Source organism: Lissotriton helveticus, chromosome 7 (genome assembly GCF_964261635.1).
Source record: "Lissotriton helveticus chromosome 7, aLisHel1.1, whole genome shotgun sequence".
Lineage (NCBI taxonomy): Eukaryota > Metazoa > Chordata > Amphibia > Caudata > Salamandridae > Lissotriton > Lissotriton helveticus.
Genome location: NC_136068.1, coordinates 63820263 through 63847762, shown reverse-complemented (window position 1 = coordinate 63847762; position 27500 = coordinate 63820263). Strand labels below are relative to the sequence as shown.

The following is a 27500-nucleotide window of genomic DNA, read 5'->3' as shown; positions in this document are numbered from 1 at the left end:
CCCTCCTCTCATTCTATTCTACATCTTCACGTCATGCACTATCCCTTTCTGGCAACAGGTTAACTCTCCTTTACCCCAACCCTCCTTACCTTACAAGTAACCCTCTTCCCTCATTACTACTCCCTGGATCTCCCCACTACTCTCGCGCTCTCCTCTCTTCTCAACTGCCTAGTCCTTTTCTCCCCTAGACCAACTCAGGATCATTCTTCTTGTGCACTTACCTCCTCTCACAAAACATTTTCTCCCACACTCTCGACACGCCTTCTTGCAACTTGCCTTACTCCTCCCTCAATCCTGCACCAGTCTAGAAACACTACCCAAAAGAAGCGGATTGTTCTCGACTTCATACCTCAAGTTCAGATTTTCTCTTCATCACTGAAAAATATTAGGCTGATTACATTTTTCCTGCCTTTCATGAGTTTTACTCTTCAGTCATTCAGTCCTCATGTGAAATTAACCTTCTATGAAGCCAAGCAGAAAAGCTGTAGTCATCCTTAAGAAGTCCTTATCCACCTCCAGCTACTTCGAGTATTCATCAAAAGAATGCAAAGCTTTACTCATCAATAGTCTACCTTCTCCAGCCAGTGCTTTTTGATTTCTATTGAGTTACACACTGCCTCTGAACAATCCAGCCTTCTTTGGCACCACTGCAGATGTCACTACTTTTACATCCAGAAGACTAGAATATCTGGTTTAACAAACAATACTGTACCCACATCAGATGATGGTTATGAACTTACCTTGGACAACATCCACCTGATCTTTAAGTTGCTCAAATAAAGCGGGTACCATCCCTGCCAAAATCTTTGTTCCACTGGGACACAACACCATCATAGCAAATTGTACCATCACCTTAAGTGACAACCACAGCCTTCACTTTAAATAAAAATTGTGTTCTATGCCTATTGCTTCACACAAGTATTGATTGGCTGAACCTCACCTCACTTCAGTCAGAGCCAATTAATTTGATGAACTTTGGTAAGTCTGGTTCACCTGAAGAAAATCCTTATCTCTGCCTCTTCTGCCTTCCCTGTGAGAGTCTTTATCAATAAACTCATCTGGCAGGATCTTCAGTGATCTCAAGGTCTACTACATTAAACTGACCAGTTTCTGACCAATCTCCAGTGTATCTTTCATGGTAAACTCATCAAAGCTTCTGTTGTCCCCTTTGAACCCATCTTATACTCCATCAGTGAACACCACTGTAAACAAATGGAGTGCTTCTACTTCTTCTGCTGGCTTCTCTTCAGTATTCAACATGGTACCACACACCCTCCTTCATGCAGTGTCTGACCTCCTCATTTATGATATCATCCTAGACAGCATTCCTTCATACCTCACCAAAAGGTACATCATCATCAACATATGAGCAATCACAAATCTCCAGTCATAAGAGCTCCACATTAGTGCATGTGGCCAGAAGCATCTTCTTCATGTCTCAGTGTTTTTCCCCATTGACCTTCATTCTTCCAATTAAAATTCACTCATCGTCTCAGACAAGGATTCATTAGTTGTGAAAAGTTTACAATTAATGAACCATTATTTTTGTTAACAATATTTAGACATTGATATTTATTTCAAGACACATACGTTTTTGTGTATAATCTGGCATACAACCCAACATTTGAATGTCACCAGCACAGTTTTTTTAACTGATTCTTAGGTTAAACAATAGCTGGTAGAGAGTCTGAAAGTGGTTATCAAAGAGGGTTAGGCACAGACATGATCCTGGAAGCACCAGTAAAGACCAGTCAATTTGTTGCGGAACCTAGAATTAATTGCAATACAATTTCTGTGAGTGGATTGTTATTGAAAATTTTCCGTAAAAACGATGGTGAAAAGTCTACCACTCTATCATGAGGCGTTATTCCACTATGGCGGATTTTTCAAAATGGCTGCCCATTATGTGAGATATAGGGTATAACTGTTTATATGCCCATGTGTGGTATCATTTAATATGTTTAAAATTGTTTCTGACGACCATAATATCAAATAATCGCGGAATATGTCAGATAGACAAAGTTTGTATAATTTTTTCTTGACTAATATGACAAAGTGGGAAGGAACGTAAATATTACAATCAACTTTTGAAATAAAAAGTTTGCTATTGTTTGTGTTTTGTAACTTTGTTGTTATTGTTTGTTTTTTGTTAATCAAAAATGTTTCATTTATTTGTTACAGGTTCTTGCAAGTTGCTGTGAGATACAGTGAAAATGGACGTAGAAAAGTGTTTTATTTGTGAGGTGGTGTTTCAAGAAGATGACGATGTATCTGTACTCACTGAAAGAGGAGTGATTGGAATTCAAAAAACATGCAAGGAGAGAAAAATATCTAAGTTTCAATTTTGTGTTGGGCAGAAAGTTCACAAGAAATATAGAGCGCCTTTTGTTAACTTGAAAACTCCTTTCAGGAGAAAGAATCAGATCCCAGAACTTCTCGTGTTCTATGGTCGTGTGAAACCCCGTTGATTTTAGAAAAAATTGTTTTTTCTGTGGTACTGAGTTAAGTTTATACCTCAGGGAGAGGAAAACAAATGCATGGTTTATTGCACGAACAGTTGAATTCAAATCATCAGTTTTACAAAAATGCAATGAACGCAAAGATGAATGGGCAGACAAAGTTAAGAGACGTATCCAAAATGTGTCTGATTTACATGCTGTAGATGCATGCCACCACAAACAGTGTTACGTCAATTTGTATACTGGAAAATTCATTCCCGGGCAGTTCACTGATAACCCTCCAATATCTTCAGGTCGACCAGAGGACTCAGTTCGCCAGGAAACTTTTCTTCAAGTAGTTAAATACATGGAGGAACAACATGAAGAAGAAACTACTGCTAAAGAACTTGTTAATAAAATGCGAGAATTACTGCTAGAAGATAGCGAACCATACAGTATTTAACAACTTGAAGAAAAGTTTCCTGGCGAACTGAGTCCTCTGACCCAATATCTCAAATAATGGGCAGCCATTTAAAAAAATCTGCCATACTGGATTAACGCGTCATGATGGAGTGGTAGACTTTTCACCATCGTTTTCTATGGACAATTTTCAATAAGAATCCACTCACAGAAATTGTATTGTAATTAGTTCTAGGTTAGCCCATTTTTTGAACTAATTTGACTAGACTAGTATTGGACCTTTACACGTTTACTTGATTCCCGTTCCACTCCAACTACAACCTTACTTTCAGGGAGGAAAGACATCAACCAATTTAGCTACACTACTACTGACACCCAGCAATCCTCACCAGTCTATCTGACATTATGAGATTGACAAGCAAGTCACAAATCCTCTTAAAAAAACAGCAATATTAAGGATGCGCTATCTCAGGAATCAACATTGTTTAAAATAGAAGAGTGGACATAAATGAAAGCAGTCCTTGTAAAAGCTTTGGAACCTGGAACTTGGCTAGCATTCCCGCCGATGTATGTTAGCATGATAACTGACCTATGGTGTCTGACCTGCACTATGAGGTGCTTTCAATGTAAGATTCTAAGGTTGTCTAGTGAGTGTTGCAGTATTTAATAAACTAGGAAAGGTATGGTTGAGAGGGCAGTTCCTGGGAACTGACGACACAGATTCATAGCCTTTAACTTACACTGCAGTTCTGCCAGTTACATCTCAGTAGACCAGGCCATCAGACAAACCTAGAGCATGGGGTCCAGTCAGGAACCATCTCACCCTGGGTCATCTGGCTACAGTAGTGCTAGGCATCCAGCCTAATGTACATAAATGGTGTCAGCAGTGCAGTGTTAGAGTGTAATCCATTTCTAAAAGTGAGTTTATTAACAATGTGAAGCTAAGCTTTGCACCTGAAGGGCTGCCCACACATGAAAAATGAAGCAACAAATCATGCAACTGGAAAACAAACAAAATAACCATCCTTTGGCAATCAAATCATAAAATAAAAGAATTATTGCAGTACAACAACATTATCTCAGTTAAGATCTGGAAGATTGAACAACACTTTCTCTCAAGTCTCGCCAGAGCTGGTCCTCTAGTGAGAATCAGGCAGTCAGCATGGAAGCATGGCCATTTTAGTCCTCAACTCTCTTTGAGTATTTGCTTTCTAAAAGGGAACCTATGACATGAGGACCTAAAGCTATCACACTTACCTCTCCACAAGATGGTGTGCAAATGACTTAAGTGGCTTCCAGAGGACTCCTGTTGGCTCTTACGCCGGACAGCTGACAAAGTTGGCTGGATCTATAAGGAGAAGAAAAACAATGTAAACAATATAAAATGTTAAGATAGTATATGGATGTCGCATACATTAAATCAACAGTCCTTTGGAAGAAGGCCTCAGGTCCTGCTGCCAGTTTTAGAATGTTCATGAGGGAAACAGAACATTTTTTATTGCATTGAGACTAGTGTAAATGGCATTAAATGCAGTAGAAGTAACTATGTCACATTCATTTGGCCAAACATTTCCCAAAAAAATTAGACATTGCAAATGTGTTTTGTTGTACAGAGAGTGCTCATGTCTTATGTCAAGATCAGTAGTGAACAGCAAAGTGATGGTGGGATGCTTGAATTAATTATAGTCACTTGTAATGATTCTGGCCATATGCATTCCATCATTTTATGCACAATATGCTACCTCAGTCTAGACCAACCCACATGCAAATCTGCTTTCATCCCATTCTACTAAGAACAGTTCAACCTGAACTGCCAAGCCAGGTCCTCTCAAAACGAAAACAAAAGCAATTCAAGAACGGTTTCAACCTAGTTGGTTCTCTTCAGTGAGATACAGCTTGCTTCCAGTAGCACAGTGAGTTTGGGACACACGTTTGGGCATACTTATTCCACTTAGGGCCTGATTATGAGAGGCAACGAATCAGATGTGTGTAAATCAGTGTATAGAAAATGTTACATAAAGCAAAGGAGACAGCAAGGTGTCTACCATACAGATAAGTACTTTTTAAAAGTGGTTGGTATGGAGAGGAAAAAAATCCAGGATTCAGAACATCACACAGAGGTTAAGATGACTTTAATACCAAAAATGTATTTCTACCCTAACAAAACCTTTTTTAGCAACATCACTGGCAAAGACTGGGAAAAAACATAACTTTCTAACCTGTACCAGACAATTTGCATTCAGCTCTTTGATGGCAGTTCACAGCTCAATGTGCTAGAATACGATTGTGACTTATGAACTGCACAGTAACAAAAGAATCTCTGTAATAAAAGCTTTAAACCATTGAGCTATGCACATCAAATGCTCTTCCTTGATATGCATGGTACATGTTTTTGCAGCAGGCACATTAACCCTGTGTGCTACCTTATAGGAGTCCTCCCATCTCTCTCTAGCAGGTATGTTAATCACCAGAATCATCTTGATAGTTTCTATTGTTGCCTGACAATTGCTGGTTATAGAAGGAACTTTTCAGTGCATTAAAACCTCTGCGCTGCTGCAAAACCGGCCCTTACTAACAAAACCAGTTGCCTACCCTTTCAGTCTCCTGGGGAAATGCCTGATGCCCAGTATATCCAGTCCGGCCTTGGAAGAGATCACAATGGCACAAGAGAAGCAAACAACCAGGAGCCTCTCACTGACCCAACTGTCCAGTTATACAATTATTTTTTACCCCAAATTTCCCAAAAGTTACAGAATGGATTCACACCATAGCCTCTCTGTTCCTTCCAACACATCTCACATGATGAATGTATGGATCTGGTCAAGCAAGCAGGCCTGCCAGCAGCCCTTCTGACCCGTGTCCCCCACAAACTTTCAAGACAATTCTTTTAACAACCTCTGATGCCACTCCAGTAAGAAGAATCACCAATGATTCCTTAACTACCGGAATATTTCCAGAAAAACTCAAAAAGTCACACATGCGCCCTTTACTGAAGAAAACAAACTCGAACCCACTGAACCCTGACAACTACAGACCCATTACAAATGGACCTTTCCTGGGCAAACTTATAGGAAGAGCAGCGTTCGTCCAAAAGTCACAATTCATTGAAGAGAATGACATACTTTCAGACTTCCAAACAGAAATCCATCCGGGAAGAGGCATTGAATCTGACCTCCTTGCCATCTGGGATGACCTGAAGAATACAGTAGAACACAACGGGGTTGCTGCGCTACTCCTCTTGGACCTCTCGGCTGCCTTTGACACAGTTGACCATGACACTCTAAAACAAAGCCTCTATGAAGCCGGCATAGAGGGAACTGCTCCAGACTGGATCGCGTCCTACCTTCGAAACAGAATTAATGTCATCCATACCCCACCTTTCTGGTCCAAACCATACTCCACAAAAGCAGGGTCCCTTAAGGCTCTATCATGCCGCCCATGCTTTGCGACATCTACATGAAGTCATTACTGGTACTGATCAATACATTTCACCTCACGTGCTATAACTATGCAGATGACAAGCAAATACTCCTGCAACTGGAATGCCCCAAAGACATTGGAAAATCCCCAATTTTCAGTTGTCTCAGAGCCGTGGATCAGTGGATGACTTGGAGCCATCTCAATTTGAATGCTTCCAAAATGGAAATACTCAGGTGTGGCAATTGGAAACATTATGACCCGCTTGCTCCCTGGCCTGATGAACTGGGATCACCGCATAAAGTATCGAAGGAAGTAAGAAACCTCGGAATGACCACGGACTCCCAGCTAGCAAGATCAAGCTTTGTTACTATAAAAACGCTGCAACACATTTTTCCTCATTTCGGATTTCCACACAAGGTCCAAGCTACCATCTCCCTTGTTCTGTCCAAACTCGATTACGCCAGTAGCCACTACCATTGATCACCTTTAACAACCATGAAAAGACTACAACGGATTCAGAACGCGGCATACAATCGTGCTTTCTCTCGTCTTGCTCTAAGAATTTGGAACGCTCTTCCTCCCAAGATCAGATCCAACCCATTGACTACCACATTCAAAAAACATGCCAAGTGGTTGCAACTGAATGACCATCTACAGCAATAGCCCTTATGCCATCTTTAATCCACTTCCATCGGAAGCTTGACAGTCTTTTTACATGTCGCTCAAAATTTGTTATGTTTCTCTTCACAGGTCCTTTTTGATGTACTGCCTGCTGTAACTTTTTTTAGGTACTTCTGGTATTCTATTTTGTACTGTAACCATGTTTTAAACCCCTTTCCATGTACCCTACTTTTTACAGCGCTTTGATACCCTTTTTGGGACATGTTCGTGCTTTATAAAACTTTCAAATAAATAAAAGGAACGATGTACCGCCGCCACGGTGGTACGCGGATCACCACCACAGAGCACCATCACAGATCGCCAAACTAGTAATCGGACCTTTAAATAACTAAACAGCCTAGATCCCTAAACACTTGCAGCCCGCTACCAAAGTATAATTCAATTAAAGAATTATTCCAGCATTTAAATATTTAAAACTCAAATAAATATTTTACAAATACAAATGAATAGTTAATTAATTATTGCCTAATAAACCTCCCACCCTATACCCCTACAAATTTAGCATCCCACAGCTAAATTTTCTGTAAAATTCACCAGTATTCCATATTTTCCATAATTAAAAATGCATTAAATATGTTATTAACATATATTAGAACATTGGAATGTTGGGAGCTCTATTGCAGACAATGGAGTGCTCCCTGCTTCTACGGGCCGGTAAAGGCCCGCAGAGCAACATTCCAATGTTCTACAAAGGTTTCTCGAAGTTCGAGGGGATTTATATCCCCTCGAGCTTCGAGAACCCTTTGTTTAATTTGTTTGAACATTCTGCCCTCTAGTGGCAAATGTTCTAATAGCCTTATAGCCCTTCGTAGCTGGGCTATACGGCTATTAAAGTCCCGCTCGGGCCTTTAACGATTCAGCGGGCCTTTAATAGCCGGTATAGCCCGCTACGGCGGGCTATAAGGCTATATTAGTAAATTGTTAATTCGTTATTACTTAATTAACTTTCCATCCTATTCCCTTACAAACCTAGCAACCCACAACTAAATTATAAGTAAAATAAGTATTCCATAAATTAAAAATCAATTGAATAACTAATTATTGATTAATTGATAATTTGTATTACTTAACTGCCTGCAAATAACATATAGCAAAATAAATCAATATTACATACTTTACATAATAAATATCAATCATATCATAAAATAAAATGCATTACAAAATTCTGATTCACTTCCCACCCTCTCTGTCTACAAAACCAACAATCTGCTAAAACTCTATAAATCACTATTGAAAATTAAATAAAGTATAAATAAATACAACATTCTAATTAACTTAAAATGTCAAGCTTATTTTGAAAAAATAATAACATTCATATAAACAATAGCAGCACATAAATGTAGTAAATTAATTAAACACATCCAATTAATTTTTCAACTATATATTTCACCACTATATTATTGAAAACTACATTAAAAACATCAATGTTATTAAAACACTATTACGTTCCTCAAAATTGATATTCTTGTCAATGATATTTGTGCATTGCAATATTTATATGTCAAGATATTTAGGGACATGGTAAGAGCGTCAGGGCTTGCTTGAGGTGCTTGCATTTTTGATTGGACTGATTCTTCAGTGGCCAGATAGTTTTAAACTTTAAATGACAGAATGACTGCGTATAAAAAGTACGTCTGGCATCAGTAAAAAGCCACTGAAAGACAAAAGTGACAAGAAGTGATGATCAGTGGAGCTGGTCTGGTGATGGATATGGTGGCAATGAAGCACTTGGGAGCTGACAATGCAGACACATAGCCCTCAACCTACACAGCTCTACAGTCAGTTGCATTGCATTAGACAAGGTCCTGGGACAGAGGCTAGAACATAGGGTGAAGTCAGAAAGCAGCTCATCAGGTGCCATGTGGGCACAGCACTGCTAGGCTGCCCACACATGCAATACCAAGCAGCAAACCATGCCTCAGGCACACAAAAACAAATGTAACCATCCTCTGCAAATGTGGGGTTGATGCAGTACATTGTGAGACTTGGGGCCCTGTTACTATCTCAGCGGGATTGGGAGCGATTGACAAGTAGTTGGGGTCCCACCCAGCAAATTAAGATGTGATTACCGTGTAGGCAGTCGGAATCATGGCTTTTTCCATTGCGGCTTGTGCTGTGGCCCAAAAAGGGCGGCAGAACACGTTGCAATGTTAAAAGGCCTGTGTTTAAACATCCATGCACTGTATGGCAGGCACCATATGGTGCATAGCACATGGGGTAGGGATGTTTGGAGGGGTACCACAGGTGTCCCCCAGGCCTCATAGCGGAGGGCCATGGGTGACGGGGGCCCCGCTAGGGGCCCTCAACGTCCCTTTCCCACAGCTTTTCCATGGCGGTAAGACCCCTATGGTAAGGCTGTTGGGAAGGAACATCGTAATCCCTATGGCAATGCCTGCACTGACACCACCCCTATTGTAGGGAATGCAATCCGACTGACAGCCCGACTGGCTCCTTGATCCCGTCAGAAGCATCTGTTGGTCCCTCGGACCGATGAGGTCAGCCCGACCGCATCATAATGCAGCAGTCGGACCACTCTGCTGAATGTCGGTTGGACTGCCACTGACGGCCTGTCGGTGGCAGTCCGACCGCCATCCTAATGAGGACCTCTGTCAATCAACATGGATGCCTTGTTCCTTTTATTCCTGCTTCTCCCTGAGCGTTTGCTTCCTAATAAGAAACCTTTGGTGTAAAGTTTTTGGATTCAGTAATCTTTATTTCGGTTTAGAAAAACCATAAAAGGTACATAATAACATTCATACATTTTGAATAATAAAACACAATTAAAAATGAGACATTGCATTGGTGCTGCCTTGACTGGAGCAATTGCTTGTAATGACCTTTAGTTCAGTCCATAGGCCTTGAAAATGTGTATACAATACAATAAATAACACCTAATACTAAAAAGGGTAAAATATTATTGTAAAAAGAGGCCACCCAGTACCAGATGATTTTGTGGAGCATTGTCCTGTTTGACATTGCTATTCTAGACTACAATCTAATTAATCATTAATACTCACATTTTATATATCAAATCAAATCAAAGATAGCTTTATTCGGTATTTTGACAAAAAACCATAAAAGCACACAAAATGCAAAATACAGAAACTAATTCGCTTTACATTTCAATTACCCATTACAAATTGCATAGTTATAAAATATAAAATCAGAGCATAAAAACATTTCTTAAATACATAAAAATAGGAAAATTCATATAAAATCACACAATTCATAGGGTTTCGAGGGGAACTTATGGTCATTGCAGCGAATATGTATTATATGATGTAATTATGCACAAGATAATACATATTACAATCACGGTCAAAAATCATAGTCATTAGACCAGCGTCCCTCTACATTTTACAGCAAATGTCAAAAATGTGATCGCCGCAGCGATAGTGAGTTCATCTTGCAACATATACAGTCTGATTAGTGCAGGTTTACATTTTCTCAGACCCCAGGACTTTAACATTGGTATCAGATATCTTTTTCTACCCCACTGGTAATACTTGCAGAAAAATATGCAATGTATATTTGACTGGTTATATATATCATCACACGGACATTTTATCAATTTTACAGTCATTAGGAACAGGGAACGATGTTAACCTATAAAAACAATCAGTCCTCATTCGTGTCAAAAGCATTCTATGGTAGCACGAAAAGGCTGGTGCCAAATAAGGATGAAGGCCCGATCCGTGGAGAATATGACGGTGGGCCACTATTGAACTCTTGTTCCCATCTAAGTACCACCTCCTCTCCTCCAATAAGTCGAGGCATGCCACTTTTAAAGCTCTTTTAGTTATTCGTGTACATGAGGTGGGATTTAGGTAGAGATCTGGTTGACCAACAGAGTTCAGAAATTTTTTAACATAGGCTAACCATGGAAGTTTACTAGAAGCGGATTGGTTTAAACAGTCTTGGATTACTTCCCTGCTAAAAATTGTATCATCACATGTCCAAATCTTGTACCACAGCATAACTGGAGCTATCTTTATCAAATCAGTGATATGCACTCTATCTAGTTCATTATGGCATATGGTCGTAGAAGTGGATCTTGGGACTGATAGCAGGTACCTGAAAAATGTGTTTTCCACTGTTTGTATTTGGGTGCAATCTGCCAACCCCCAAATACCGGCCCCGTATGTAGCAGTGGAGACACATTTAGCTGCATAGATCTTAAGCAGTATATCTATAGGTTTCCCGCACAATCTTTTGGCAAATTGTTTGACTGCCCCTATCGTGCGAGAAAAAGCCAATTTACGAGAAGTAATTGCTGTTGTCCATGTGCCCTTGTTATTGAAGGTGATACCTAAATAAGAAAATGTCTTGGTCGTAGCTATCTTTGCATGATTTACAAAGGTTTTGCAGTCTAATTTAGAATTATTTCTGGAGGTACAACACATTGTAAAAGTTTTTCCAACATTAATTTTTAGTCCTCTATCGCTCATAAAAGTTGAAAATCCAGTTAAAGCCCTCTGAAGGCCCAGCTGTGTGCGTGCCATAATGACAGCATCGTCGGCGTATAATAATAGTGGGACTGAGAGGCCATTTATTTTGGGATAGTCAACTTCTAAGTCAGTTAAAAAGATTGCTACCTCGTTAATATATAAATTAAAAAGGAATGGAGCAAGGATGCAGCCCTGTCGAACACCCTTTTCTATGGGAAATTTCCTCGTTCGCTCTCCGTTTTTGCCATACCTAACCGTGGCACCTGCATCTCTATATAGTTCCTTTATAAAAGATAAAATATGTAAGTCTATCCCCATTTTAATCAAGGTTTTCCATAACACTCTATGATCCAGGCAGTCAAAGGCCGAAGTTAGATCGACGAATGTTAGGAGCAGGTTCCCTTTTTTTACTCCAATATATTTGCTCATTATTAGGGTCAGGTTTAATCCCTGCTCTACAGTACCTAGGCCGGTCTTAAAGCCGTACTGGAATTTCAAAAGAATCCCATTACTTTTTGTCCATGCTTGTAATTTAGTTAACAACACTCTGCCTGCTACTTTCATCAGAGTGTCTAGCAGGGAAATGGGACGATAGCATTTTGGGTCCTGCCTGTCGCCTTTCTTAAATATTGGGATTACTATGGCTTCATGCCATGTGTCGGGAAAGCCTATTTTACTATAGGCATTTATTACATTTGCAAGCAAGGGGGCCCATAAATCGACGTTCTCTTTAAATAAGTCAATAGGGACTCCATCTGGTCCAGGGGCCTTTAAATTAGCACTCTGGCAAATTGCTTGCTCAACCTCTAATGGGGTAATAACTACGTTGAGTGGGAAACTATCTTGAATTGGTAAAAATTCAACCTGCCCGGTAGTAGGATCACCTTGTGGAGCCATGCAGGAATTTAGCATTACTAGTGGATCACTCTTATACAGGGACGTAAAATAGCTAACCCATACGTCTTCCGTTATGGCTACCTCCATGGAGTCTGCCTTACTGTCAGAGAAGAAAGGGGCGTTAATTTCTCTCCAGAAAGAAGTACTGTCCCGTAAAGCACTTGCCTTTATTAGCGCTTCCCAGGCGTGGTTTTTTAATTCTTCCTGCTTTCCTCGTAGGGTCTGCTTGTAGGCTCGCCTGGCGGCCTTCACTGAGCCAATATCTTTTGGCACACTCTTTAATGCCTGTAGAAGAACTTTGTGGGCTTTGGTACAGGCAGAGTTAAACCAACCATATAATCTTCTTTTCTCCCCATCCTTTTGTTTTTTAGTTAGCTTCTCATTTATAGTGGCAACTATCTTGCCAAAGGTCGCTATAATCAGCTGGGGATTAGAGCAATGTTCCAAACAAGTAGAAAAATGTTGCAATTCTTTATGGATTAAGTCCTCCAAGAATTTTTTGGAGTCAATCTTTGCCCATTTAATGGCATAACCGTTTTTCCTGGCCAAGGAAACAGAATGACAGTGAAGTATTTCAGATATGCTTGTTGTATGGCTCCCGCAGTTTCCTACAGAAATACTAGTGCTGATTGGGAAGTGGTCACTTATTGCCATTATATGACCTTTAGTTCAGTCCATAGGCCTTGAAAATGTGTATACAATACAATAAATAACACCTAATACTAAAAAGGGTAAAACATTATTATAAAAAGAGGCCACCCAGTACCAGATGATTTTGTGGAGCATTGTCCTGTTTGACATTGCTATTCTAGACTACAATCTAATTAATCATTAATACTCACATTTTATATAAAAAATAAATATATATGTTCTCACAACATGTATCACATGGTTAGTAAGTATGAGAATCACTAACAGTCTGCGGCGAGAGGAGGCAGGCCATTTCTGGGATTTCTTCATCATTTTTTAAAAGAATCCAGCACCTACGCCACATTGAGCTTAGGAATCAAGAGACTCCAAATGCAATGGGCTTGGAGGTATCAGATTTAACACTCTGCATGCCTCCTGACAATGCACAAACCCCAGATTCCTACACAACTGTTTGAGCCAACATTACCTAGCAAGTTTGTATCCTGGACAAACAAATAAAATATGAAGCTCTGTCTCCACCTGGGGTCCACAGATGGGGCACCCTCGCGAGGCCGTGCTGGATCAACTTGCAGTAAAGGTACGGAGGGGAAGGGTGCAGAATCTAAACTGTAGATATATTTTCCTAGCTAGGGGAGGCAAGATATCGTCAAGAAAAGGCTCAAATTTGTATTCAACTTTGTGTTCGAGAAAATCTGCTGTGAGATGGCCCGTCCCCTGGTTCCCACAGATAACAAATGTAATCGGTGAGTTTTCACCAGTTGCACATGCGAGGTTGGCAAGTATGCTACCTCAGGGTCGCTCCAAAGACTAGGATTACCTATCCTGCTGCACTCTTCCTTTAGGTACGCAAACCAAGGGATCTTTTTCTCTGCAATCTGGAAGCCCAAAAGCTCTTTTATTTCTAACCGGTATGCTTCCAACTCTGGGGTCACCCATAGTCTTCGCCAGAAGGTTAGGGGTCTTAACCCCTTCCATGCTGGTGACGAACCCCAGCCGCCACGCTCCACGGTGCTCGTGTGCGGATGACGGCTGGGGTTCGTCACGGCCCCGCCCTGTTCGTTCGGCGGCCGCACACGGGGGAATCGCGGCCGCACGGAAGGGGTTAATGCAGCCTCATCTCCTATTGACCTAATAGCCAAATCGAGTCTCAGCGGAATTGAAGGGGTACTAGAGGGGAGACCAGAGTCTGTCTTAAAAAGCTATTCTCAGCTTTGCTCAATTGGCTACAAGAACAGTGACCCCACAGTTCGGCACGTACATTGATGAGGCCCTGGCCTGCACCTTATAAATCTTTAGGATAGGGTCAGGAGGATTAAAGGGAGAATCTCTCAGTAATTTCGCAATTCCTCGCATGGTCTGGGCTAATTCGAGCTTGGCTTTGGCAATTTGTGGCCCCCACTCCATATTCTTGGTCATGGTTACACCTAGATAGTCAAATACAGAGACCCTTTCCAGAACCATGCCATTTAGACTGGGATTAGGGTGTGTTGTCTTGTCTGGATTAAAGACCATAAATGTGGGTTTTATGGTGTTTATTTCCAGCCCCTTGGTATTACAGTAGATTACAAAACTGTCCAGGACCCTCTGAATTCCCATTGGTGACTTGGACATTAAAAGGGTATCGTCTGCGAACAAAAGTGCTAGGACCTTAGAATGTGCCAGTTGGGGGCATCATTGCCCATAACCTCATTAAGGTGTGCAGTTAAATCGTTGAGAAAGAGGCAAAACAGGGTAGGAGCAAGCACACACCTGCCTCACCCCCTTCTCAACGGGAAATTGTTGAGTTAGCTCGCCCTCTTTCCCGCATCTAACTTGCGCAAATTTTGGCTTCATGCAGCCTCTCAAACATGCTTAAAAGATAAGATGGGGTCCCCATGTCTCTGAGTTTTTACACTTACCTTTTCACAAAATGTTTTCCGAGCGACTTAAGTGACTTCTGAGGGACTCCTTCTTGACGTTGACAAATCTCGCAGGACACAGGTAACAATTATCACTGGATCTACAAGGAGAAATGAAACACAGCACACCTGTATTAGTTGTAGGCAACACAACATGATGTAACATATTGAAGTGGATTAATCAATATGTTCAGCCTTTCGGCCGTAGCCACCAGGACCTGCTACCAGTTGTGGAATGTTTAAAAGGGGACGAGTAAACCATGCATTGCGGTGAGACTTTGTAACTACCCTATGTGCATGAGAAACTGATAAGAAGCATTAATTCAGAGCATTTGTTGGCATAAATGAGGCTTTACAAGCATGAATGCAAAAACAACAATTGATGGACAGAATGCAGAACAATGTCATACATTCACCCCAGTACAGAGATCTGGGCCTAAATCCATCGGTTTTTTGCACTCCACACCACCCCAGGTCAGACATGGTCATATGCAAATCAGCCTTGACCCTGTGCCTCATGGGAACAGTCCAGCCCGAACTGCCAAGCCATGTCTTTCCTGGACCGGAATCAAGCATCCAAGATCCGGTTTCTGGCTATCAGCCTTCATTCAGCCTGGATAGCTTGACTCCAGTGGTGTGGAGAGCATGGGACTCACGTCTGAGCATACCCATCCCACTCGGGGTGACAAATGCAAAAACAACAATTGATGGACAGAATGCAGAACAATGTCATACATTCACCCCAGTACAGAGATCTGGGCCTAAATCCATCGTTTTTTTGCACTCCACACCACCCCAGGCCAGACATGGTCATATGCAAATCAGCCTTGACCCTGTGCCTCATGGGAACAGTCCAGCCGAACTGCCAAGCCATGTCTTTCCTGGACCGGAATCAAGCATCCAAGATCCGGTTTCTGGCTATCAGCCTTCATCAGCCTGGATAGCTTGACTCCAGTGGTGTGGAGAGCCAGGGACTCACGTCTGAGCATCCCCAGCCCACTCGGGGTGACAAATGCAAAAACAACAATAATAATAATCCACATTTGTATAGCGCACAATCACCCGTTAGGGTCTCTAGGCGCTGGGGGCCGTCGGGAAGATTAAGCAAGCTATTGCCCAGAGTCACATGGTGCTGGGCTAACCTGCCGCCGGAGCCGGGGATCGAACCCTGATCCCCAGATTCCAGCGTCAGTCGCCCTGGCCGCAGCGCCACACCTCTTCCACGCTAACATTGATGGACAGAATGCAGAACAATGTCATACATTGCATAGGCAAATAAATGGGTATGGCCTCTTCAAACTCCAGCTCAGAGCCAGTACTCGACTGAGCCTGTCACCTCTGGCAAGGTGGCCTGGTGTGCTCAGTCACTGAATGCACTCACACCAACAAACTGAGACTGATGAATCCCAGAAGAGAAACAAACATACAAGAACCTTATCAATATCTACAAATGGGCTATATAGAGGCCTTGATCAATATAAAGATGGCAAGAACCAGGCTGCGCGCCACCCCATGCCCTCTACCCCATTCAGTGAACGAGCCTCACTGCCACTGCTGCCCCCTGCAGGAAGGAGCGAATAATGACCTCAAAGCCACCTATGGACCAGATGGAGCAGCAACGAGAACCCGCTGCTGCAATTCAACGGAGAAGAAAGTTACAAACGCAATCCAAACTTACCTCAAGCATGAAAAACACACAAGGCACCCTCTTCAACTTCACACTCCATGTGAAACAAACACAGACATAGGAATGAGGGTCGTCCCTATACATGCTTAATTTGAGCAGGTGTCGGCCAGGGCCCAGGCCTGGCACCCAGGTAAGAGTTCTAGGGTTCCCTCTGGATGCCTGCATTCATGGTTGCACTGATTGTGCAGTGGTCAGCAGTAGCGGTGCGTCCATTGGGGCGTAGGGGCGTAGCCCCACTAAGCCCCATGGACCCACCGCGTCGTCACTATAATAAAATAAAAATATGATCGCGCTACCCGCCGGCCGGGAGACACGTCACGTGACCCGACTTTTCCGGAGTGCGCAGGGGGCTGGGCCTGCTGCAGCTTGAGTGACAGTCCACTCAGCTGCAGCAGTCCTGCGCAAGTGAATTTTAGGGCATAAACTTACCCGCGCAGGCGCAGATACTTTCCTGCTGAAGTTCCCCTTCGAGAAAGGACCAGGGGGCGGGCCGCAGCCCCCCGGGGTTGCAAAGGGCCGACCGGGCGAGCAGTCATGGTGCCCTCCTAGGCGCCAGGATTGGCTGGTCCAGTGCTCCACGTGTGCAGGCCAATCATCGGGAAGCCCGCCGCTGTGACGTTGTGACTGTGACTGACTTCGATATCATAGAATGACTCCCGCCTCAAGTCACCGACCGGACCGTCAAGGTACAGGTGAGGTCTCGACTCTCTCGACTCTCTCCCACCCGCTGACATCCCGACCCGGCTCCCAGGCTCTCCCAGCAGTGTCTGTGACTGCCACTAGCCCTGGTCTCCACGGGCCCGGCTCTCGGCTCTGCGGCATGGGGCAGTAGCTGGCTGCTGGTTGAAGCAGATCCCGGAGAGAGCCCCCTCTGCCCCCTGCTTTCCGGTGCCATGCCCATGACCCCCAGGGCCCCCTGGCGGGAGTGCGGCTGATGACTGCAGGACACGCTAGAACAGGCACTGACGCTGGCTACCATTTCAGGGTAACAAACAGGCATTTGGTTTCTATGAAAAAAAACTTTAGTTGCTCGAAAACCTTCAGGGGAGAATATATGAAGGATTATTGAGGAAATTAAGAAGGAATTGGGGAATGAAGATAGATGGTGAATATTAACGACAGTCGATTATGCAGGTGACACGTGTACATCCAAATGGGAGCCAACACTATTTCAGTCAGATTTCACTTTAAGAGCATGGGGGGGGGGGTGCTGCAGGGCTTCCTGGCACTATCTCTGGCGCTGCGCCTGCACCTCGTCACCCTCGGGGGCTACCTCCAGCTGCGGGCAGAGCTGCGACGGGAGCTGAGCAGCGGGGGCCAGCACAGCAGCCCCCCAGCAGCGGGACCCTGGCGCCGCCGTCAGGTGAGTTCCTACAGCCACCTCTCTCTCACTCTCTCACACACACACACGCACGCACGCACACACTGTCTCATACAGAGCAAAAAAGTCTAAACTGGACAATTTCTTAAGCTTATTGGAAGTGCGGCCATATACAGTAGGAACCGATCTAGTCCACTGTTGGAGCATTTATCATTTTCTTTGTGCATTTTTAAAATTCGTTTTTAGAAAGAAGTTTAGTTAAATTGTTTTAAGTTTGCACTTTACCCAGTGTCACAGTGTGTATGCTGGGCTTTCTGACTATAAAGCCTGACAAAGAATCTTCTCTGCTGAGAAAGAAAGGCCCAGAACTCCAAAGAAATGTTCCTTGTCTTTTGAATGCGATACGGTTTCGCTATGTGTGAGTTGATCAATTTGATCATTTGAGTGAGAAACAGAGCTCTCTTGATTTTGAATGCAAGAGCCATCTCAGTAGCAGGTGAACGCGGGCTCCCAAGAGAGTTCTTTCCGATTTCCCAAAGAGAGAGCTTAAGCACAGAATAACCCGGTGATGTCACATTTCTTGCTTTATGATGTACTAAAATGTTGAGTGTCTCTGATTTTGGTGATGCCCCTTTTTTGTGACTGTTGGGTTCAGTTGACACACATTCTAAGGGTAGCTGTTACTGGTGAGTTAAGGGCAAGAAGCTTCCCCCATCACGTAACCTGTTTTCCGTATATAATAGCAAGCAGGTCCACACCGCCAGGCTCGGCCTAAAACTAAGAATAAGTCTCAGTGTCCCATCAGGGCATGCCCTCCGTGAACTACCTACAAAGGATGCCTGACCACCCACACATGGCCAGAAAAAGATCCATTCTACACAGTCTGTCATGGGCCTATACTTTCGTACAGAGCACAAAAAGAAGCATGAATGCACACTCACCTAACCCATTGAAGAGCAGTGGACAACTGAAAGGAAAAATGTATAGCAGCCACTAGAGCAGACTCCAAATCACCCAGAGTTTTTCCGGAACAAATTCGTCCATACTTACTCCATCGCCCATAGGATGCCCTTATATTTGCCTTTGTGAACCTCCCTGACCTGGGCACTTTAGAATTGTACCCAACATGTCTTAAGCCTGCAGCAACTTGCTGACACCTGTCCTACAGATCCTGTTGATTGGCAAACCCTTGAACAGGGAAAAAGCACAGGTGTGCCATGTGTCAGCCATCTGCAAATTAATTGTTGCCTCAGCTAGCAAGTGACCAGCAGATGTGTAACTGTCTCTTCTGTAGGGAAGTGGCGACTCCTCATCTCTCTGCAAGTTCACCAAACAACCTGAAATGGAAGCTCCCTTCTCAATAAAACACGGTGGCTTGCTTCTGTTTGCATAATTATTTCCAAATCGCTAGGCATGGCCTCTGTTTGGACTATTTGAATATTCCCACCGCTCTCAAGAAGGCTTCTTATAAATAAAGATTGTGATGAGAGGATTTAATAATGTATCACAACATATTCATATTCAATAATGCACATTGGAGAAAGAAATATTTCCACAATAGTATGTATCCCTGTGTCATATGCATGCATGTGGGTCACATGTGTCTAAGCTGTCAAGGTCTTCGGTCCTTAATGAGAGAAATGTGTGAGCTTGAGGCCTGGGGAGGATGGAGTGGGAGGATGTTTTAAATCTGATGATTTTGAGTGGCACTTCGTTGAACCTTGAAGACAGGTAGGTTAGCAAGGAGCACACCTGTCTCCAAGAGGTACTGAAAGGTCTTAGCTAACCACGCAATACTTGGAGTACTAGCCATCCTGTTTTTTTAAGGAAAGGATCTTTCATTTTACAACCGTAGATTAGCAATGGTTCCAATTTCGTAGATGTGCTGAAGGATTTATCCTTAGCGAACACACAAACATGTTATGTAAGGCAATTTCAGAACCCCTTTCAAGCAGGGGTACTGGGCCCAACCCTGGGGTGGAGGTCAATTACTACTGATGTCCCAGGGTTCGATTTATTATGGATTGTCGTGAGAAGTGAGTCATGACTCGTGTCTTCTTAGCACACCACAAGACTGTAGCCCCTTTATCCTCCCCAGTGTGCAGTGTGATCATACAGTAAATATTTTGTTTCCAAATGTCTTTTTCAGGTATTATTCTACTGTACTATTGCTCAAGTACTTTTGTCTAGGAGTGTTCTGCTCTGTTTCCCTATATCTGTGTTTTGCTCCTTGGAAATTCCCCTACTGCCTTATGGCTAGGTTCTTGCTATATAAATACCACGTATCCATAAATAAATAAAATGATAAATTAGCACACACTTTCTAGTCCTAATCCGCCACCTCCTCCAGTTTATATGCTATACTGGGCGCTGCAAATCTTGGTTGACGTATCTGCTGCTAGCAAAATATCTTTAAACAAGGGCAATTTTTCCTGTGATTTCATATTCTATGGCTAGAAATGGAGGATGGTTCCCCTCCTGTAGTAGGGCGCGAACTGATGCATTATTTGCATTTTCCAGGAGAAGTTGTGCTGTTTTTTGCTAATGAAGGGTGAGGAAATGGGAATAGGGAATTCAGATATGTTCTTAATATTCATCCCACCGACCTTTTTCAAACTCCCCATAGCCCCTCCCCCAACACACACACAAAAAGCCATAGTGGTGAGAAAATAATAACCGAAGGAAAATGAGCAAAATTGCACTGACTCCTCTGATTAAAGCTGCTACATTCACAGCCTCACACCTAATCCCGTTGCGAACAAGTGAAGATTAGAATGTCACTCTGTGCAGACAACTCATTTCTACAGCAGGTTACGGTAAATTTCCCAGCTGTCAATCACGCGCTCACACCATAACACACACACTTCCCCTCTTACACACACACATGCACCCACTGCACGCTTTCCCACCCTTTTCAAATTGTCACCTTCACAATGTTGTACCAGCAATTTCCGCAGCAAGAAGTGCACACGACACTAAGTCATGGGATCTTCGGCAGCATGAGGTGGAATTAACATGTTTCAACAAGAGTGCATGTTTTCCCTAGACATTAAGCTTTTCATTTAGAGGTTTACTTTTGAGTAATCAGGAAACTGCAGTGACATTGTATTTCCATAGGAGTAATCTGCAGAAACGAAGTTTCACTGATCTTAGCATTTTTCCACATTAATAAGTATGCAGTTTACATCCACAGTTTGCTGGTTCTAATGGGCCTATATTCAATGTGTTATTATGTGGTATAGGGGCCTCCCTATTGTGCTTCTTTCCTCCCTCTCTGCGCTCCGTTTTACACTCTCTCGTGACCGTTTGCTTCTCCCCTGCCCGCTCTCATTGCTCGCTCCCACTTTTACTTTTCCTCCTCCACTATACATTGCTCTTTTTCCCTACTGGTTTACTTGCCTCCTCCTGGTGCACTCTGTGTTGCATCCCCCCACCCTCGCCTCCCATGTCGCTCGCTACTGTCCCTGTGCCTTTCTGTTGCTTCTCCCAACTCCGCCTTGATTGCGCCCTGCCCTCTGGGTTACTTCCACCACCACCTCCACGTTCCATGTTTCTCTCTGTCTCTCCCCATTAGATTGCTTCCATTGCCGCACCTTCCCGTGTTGGTTCTCCCCACCCATGACTCCCATTAAGTTTCCCTCGTGCCCTCCTGATGCTTCCCCTACCTCCAGCCACTACGATTGTGCCACACCCCCCTATTACTTTCACCCCCCCATGCTACATGTTACTCTCGCCTTCATCTCAGTTAGAGTGCTTCTCTCCCGCGCCCTCTGTGTTGCTTCCTTCCCTCCGTGCCTCCCATTACGCTGTAATACAACTGTGGAACTTGTGTTGCGTTTTATTTTGCCATGCTTTTATTCATGTATGGTTGGACTCTGAGGCGCATGCCAGTTTTGAGTGGCGGTTCCTTTGTTGAATGCATTTGTTAATTTTTTCCTGATGAAAAGTTTTTGTATTCTAGGTATGCTTAGTGATTCAAAGCAGCTTGTAACCATAGGTAACCAATATAAGCCTGGGGAGATGTGGGTGTGTGACTTGGCCGACACATAACGTCACAGACTGTCGTGTTGTGTAAATCAAGTGTCCTGTTCAACGATCACATACAGGAATTTTGGGGGTATAGCACAACTGGTAAGAATGAGCCAGGAACAGGCCGTCTGGACATTCAGGGTTACTGATTTAGTTTTAGACAATGGCGTTTGAGTAGCTAACATGAAGAAATCACTATGGCTACCTCAGGGATTCAAATGGAATGTTTGTGGGCTGTTTCCTGTTATACAGTACAGAGGTGAAGTCAGTGTGAATTCCATGAAGGGGTTGAGATGGCGTGGGCTAGGGAGAAGCAGTAGCTTAATTTTAATTTTCATGTCAGCAATTTTCTACGCCTTGCCATCTTCTGGGTTACTGTGTTACACGCACCCTGTTCCTGGAAGCCTGGCATCAGCCTCACATCCTGTCGGAACCTAAATACACTTAAACACTATTATGTTAATGTTAAAGCACTTTAATCTGACTAAAGAGCACACAATGGCTGCCGCAGTGCCACCATAATTTTTGTGGGCCCGCTGCTTCCATCTTTCCCTTAGCCTGTAAGACTACACTGCTTCAGAGTTGGCCTTGCTACAATATTTATGGTTTTGCGGTTTTGCTGGTGGGATGTGCTCACTTTTGGGGTACATCCAAGATGTAAACAAAGACGGACTGTAAAAACTGGCTGCAGTACTTAGGCCTCGGCTCAAACAGCCCGACAGCAAGCTCTGCAGGAACACAATCTGCATGAGTGTGTGTGTGTGTGTGTGTGACTCACACACATGAGTGTGTGTGTCTGTGTGTGTATGCTAGATCCTTTATTTGCCTTTTCAAAGGAATAGGCATGTGTCGTAGCGAGCTGGCACCTCATGTAGTGACTGTGGAGAGTGGAATCTATCTAGATATGTGTGTGTGTGTATGTGTGTGTGTGTGTGGGGGGGGTGTCTGTGTGTGTGTGGATTGATGTGTGGGTGTGTGTGTGAGTCTGTATTGGAAAGCGTGTCTCTGTGTGTGGGCGTGTGTTTGTAATGTAATAACTGCAGCACTTCCACAATTGCTTTATTAACCTTCCTGCTTTCTCAAATTTGCTTGAAAATGCACGATTTTCTTTCTTTTTTCAAAATTTTCCGAACCCCCCCTATGGGTAGAAAGGCACAAAAAACGAGTGGGACAGAGGGCAGAAGGGCACAAAAACGAGTGGAACAGGGGGCAGAAAGGTGCAAAAAACAAGTGGGACAGAGGGCTTTGTAAAGGCTGTCTCCCAACTGCTGTGCAACTTCTTCTACTCTTAGAGCTCAGATTTCCATGAAAGTCTTATAGTCTGAATTCAGCAGCGTAATAGGACGGAATGTATGAAGCTCTGTGGTTATACTGTATAAGCAGCTACCTATGTTATGCCATCTATTTATGTAATAACTGCACTTTCACAATTGCTTTATTAACCTTCCTGCTTTCTCAAATTTGCTTGAAAATGCACGATTTTTCTTCGCTTTTTTCAAAATTTTCTTGGGGGGGGATATCCCCCCAAACCCCCCTTAAGGGGTTCGCGCTCGCTCGCTGCGCTCGCTCGCTACGGTGCTGTATGCAAATCACCTTGCGCCCCACCACTTTCAAATCTCACCCACCGCCCCTGGTGGTCAGATTGTTGTACATTTGGAATAGAAAAATGGCTGCTGTTCACCAGCTAAACTAATGAACGCGCGTTATTATTTCAAGAATGGCACTCCTAACACGGCAATGCAAAGCATCTTTTTCTGGGACCTTCCTTATGCATGATTTGCTTCTAACGGGCATTAGAGACATGGTGAGTCAAGGTAGCTGAACCTTTCCAGCTCACCTTGCGTTGAACTGTTCAGGAATGTGGGTCTGGGTTTGTCTACTCTGGTCATGGGGAGGCCAGATTTAGATTTAAATAACCCAAGATACCAAGAGGTGACCCTTGGCAGACAAGTAACCTATCCACATGCTTGACTACAAGACCCAGCATGCAAAGCAAACAAATCCTGGACAGACCGCTCTCCCCAGAAAAGACGCTCTAACAGCGTTCTAACAAAGCGCTGACTTTAGGAGTTAAGGTTGTGTGTAACCTGTGTCACTTTAGAAAGGTTTACTTGGATGAAGTTAAAGCAGCTATTTATTTTCTTTCCTGAAGGACCTGACAGATATGTCTATGGGTAGGACTTCCCTGCCTTTAACATGCTGCAGGTAAATGCCAGTTTGGGAATATTTCACTATTTTGTTTTAAAAAATGTTTAGTACTAAAAATGTGATTAGACATAAATGTGGTAACTTGCGTTGCAGAAAGTCCTAAATTGAATGACGATGCCCTCTGGTGGTCATTAGTGGTGCGAGCTGCAGTGAAGCTCTTAAAATAAGGATGGAACACAGCAGAGGGTGATGATGACGGATGCTAAATCCTGTCACCGGTTGTCTGTCACTTCCTGCTGCTTTCGAATGTCATTCTGGCTGCAAATTGGGATTTATGGACAGCGAACTTCGAAAAAGTCCTAAACACCCACTGTTTAAGTCTGGTCTCCCTCCGGGTTTTTGCCTTAGCGCCGAAACACTCATTCAGTAACTGCACGCTATACAAAACCAATCATTCATTCATTCAGACAACAGCTGATTTAGTGATTTTTCAGTTACTTTCTATTTTTGCCTCAGAGCAAAAGAAGCAGAATTTGGTTTGCTGAGAAACGATCAATTATAAATGTCTGAAAGCAGCATCGAAATGAAGGAAATACTAAAAATGAAGCCATTCCTCATTTCTTTACACTGTGCTTGAGTGTGAACAGATGCCCCACACGGTATAAGACGAGGGGTGGAAAGTTGATGTTGTAGATGTGCTCTCACTAAAGGTTCAGCATCACTGCTTGCGTCATTTCAGTACCTATTTTCGGTTGATGTTAAATATTCTGCGAAGTCACAACAAAAGCTACTTCGCATTTATGGCCATGAGACAAGCCCTAGACTGTCACCTTCTTTGAGACGCCCGGGGCACGAGCCCTCTCCCGCGGAACTGTGTCCACCAATAGAATACCCCACCCAGGGTGTGTGTATATGTGTGTGTTTGTGTTTATGGTTACACATACATTGATGCTTGTGTGTGTTTGTGTGTGAGTACAAGCGTGTGTTTATGCATCCGTTAGTTTCTGCGTGTTTGAGTGTCCTTAGTGTAAGGTGTGAATGTGGGTGGTTATCTGTTTCAGGTGTATGTGTGTGTTGTGTATGGATATGATATGTGTGTGTGTGTTTGTGTGAGTGCAAGCATGTCTTTCTGGATCTGTTTGGTTCTGCGTGTTTGAGTGCCCTTGTGTAAGGTGTGAATGTGTTTGTGGGTGTTTCGGGTGTGGGTGGTTATCCGTTTCAGGTGTATGTGTGCGTTGTGTATGGATGTGATATGTTATGTGTGTGTGTGTTTGAATAAGGGTGCCAATGCATGCACAAAACCTGCGCGCCACCAAAGAATCCAATTACAACCCATATCCCCGTGTAAAATCTCTCTCTCTACAAGATTATCCTAGTTAGTATCACCCATGCAGTGTACTCACCGAGAGATGTCCGTCCCCTCGTCAGTCGCATCAGACACTTACCTGCCCGGCACCCTCTTTATATAACACCAGCTCCGGCCGCTCCCAGACCCCCGGGCGACCCTCCCCCTCTCAGCCCACCCCTTGAAAGATTGACGCTCGGTTACCACATCTGGAACAAAATGTACCTTCGGTGAGAAAGATTTCCAACCAAACCTGCTCTGTGCACCCCCAGGGCCCAGGTGCAGACAGACACTCGACCTCTGGAGCCCGCGGCGAGAAGGGAGTGGGTGGGGGTGGGTGAGCTCAGCAGGAAGTGGTGTTGGGTGACACCCCCTCAGCTCTCAGGGCACACACTCAAATGTTGCATGTTTTGTTATTTCTAAGTAATAATATAAAGGGCTAAGAACAGAGCGGTGTGCAGGGCGGAAGCACCGGTGGGGATTCATAGGGGAGTTTGAAATCCATGATAGTTTGAAGGTTAAAGTTTGGAAAACTCGTAAAGGAAGAGTACGCTTTTGGTAGAGTGATACAACTGCCACAATGCTACAGACGTCCCTGCCACGCTCGTGGGCATTCCTAGAGAGGTATACAGTCTAAACAGGGGGGCGAGTCACTCTCCGGTTTTAGGGGGGTGTTCTACATCCTCAGAACTCAGCAAAAAAAAATCATATGATCCTTAAGGTCATTTTGCGCAAAATAAGGCCCTCGTTTATGAGGATTTAACATGGGCTTGCCCAGCAAATCAGCTTGCGAGGGCTAGGTAAACTTAAATTTAAAAAAAACCATTACGGAAATCACTTACCTTTCGTTTTTAAAAATGTAAGTTTAACTCGTCATCGTCATGACGTCAGATCCCCCCTTAGCATTGCCGTCCGCAGAAATGTTTCCAGGGGGGGCACATTTTTAACTTTATCACCATCCCCCTTGCACCCTTCTCCCCTCTGCCTTGCACCCTTCTTGCCCTCCCCTAGCACTCTTCTTTCCCTCCCCCTTGCACCCTTCTCCCCCTCCCCCTTGTACCCTGCTCCACCTCCGCCTTGCACCCTTTTCTACCTTGCACCCTTCTACCCTCTGTCTTGCACCATTCTCCCCTCTGCCTTGTACCTTTCTCCCCCTTTGCCTTGCACCCTACTCCCCCTCCGCCTTGCACCTTTCTCCCCCTTCGCCTTGCACCCTACTCCCCCTCCGCCTTGCACCCTTCTCCTCTCTGGCTTGCACCCTTCTCCCCTCTGCCTTGCACCCTTCTCCTCTCTGGCTTGCACCCTTCTCCCCTCTGCCTTGCACCCTTCTCCCCTCTGCCTTGCACCCTTCTCCTCTCTGCCTTGCACCCTTCTCCCCTCTGCCTTGCACCCTTCTCCTCTCGACCATGCACCCTTCTCCTCTCTGCCTTGCACCCTTCTCCCCTCTGCCTTGCACCCTTCTCCCCCTCCGCCTTGCACCCTTCTCCCCTCTGCCTTGCACCCTTCTCCCCTCCGCCTTGCACACTTCTCCCCCTCCGCCTTGCACCCTTCTCTACCTTGCACCCTTCCCCCCTCTGCCTTGCACCCTTCTCCTCTCTACCATGCACCCTTCTCCTCTCAGCCTTGCACCCTTCTCCCCCTCCGCCTTGCACCCGTCTCCCCTTCTGCCTTCCAGCCCTCTTCCCTCCGCCTTGCACCCTTCTCCCCCTCTGCCTTCCAGCCCTCTTCCCTCCGCCTTGCACCCTTCTTCCCTCCGCCTTGCACCCTTCTCCCCTCCGCCTTGCACCCTTCCCCTCTCTGCCTTGCACCCTTCTCCCTTCTGCCTTGCACCCTTCTCCCCTCCGCCTTGCACACTTCTCCCCCTCTGCCTTGCACCCTTCTCCTCTCTACCATGCACCCTTCTCCCCTCTGCCTTGCACCCTTCTCGGCCACCCCCTAGCACCCTTCCCACCAAATGGAGGGGGCTGCCCCCTGGAACAATGGCATCATTTCAAAAGCATAATGGACTAGGGCCAGCCCTGACTGGGCCCACACCAGACGCACTGGCGATCCGGGGGGGGGGAGTGCCCCCCGCAGATGCCCATGCCCCTCAGTGCTCTTGCTTGCATGAGCCCCAC

At 44.3% G+C, this 27500-nt stretch overlaps 1 protein-coding gene across 1 annotated transcript in view; it reads right to left on the bottom strand.

Moving 5' to 3' along the window:
- LOC144768926 (uncharacterized) overlaps nt 1–27500 on the bottom strand; it is a 282473-nt gene that overhangs the window by 5273 nt on the left and 249700 nt on the right. The gene's annotated exons all lie outside the window — the stretch shown is intronic.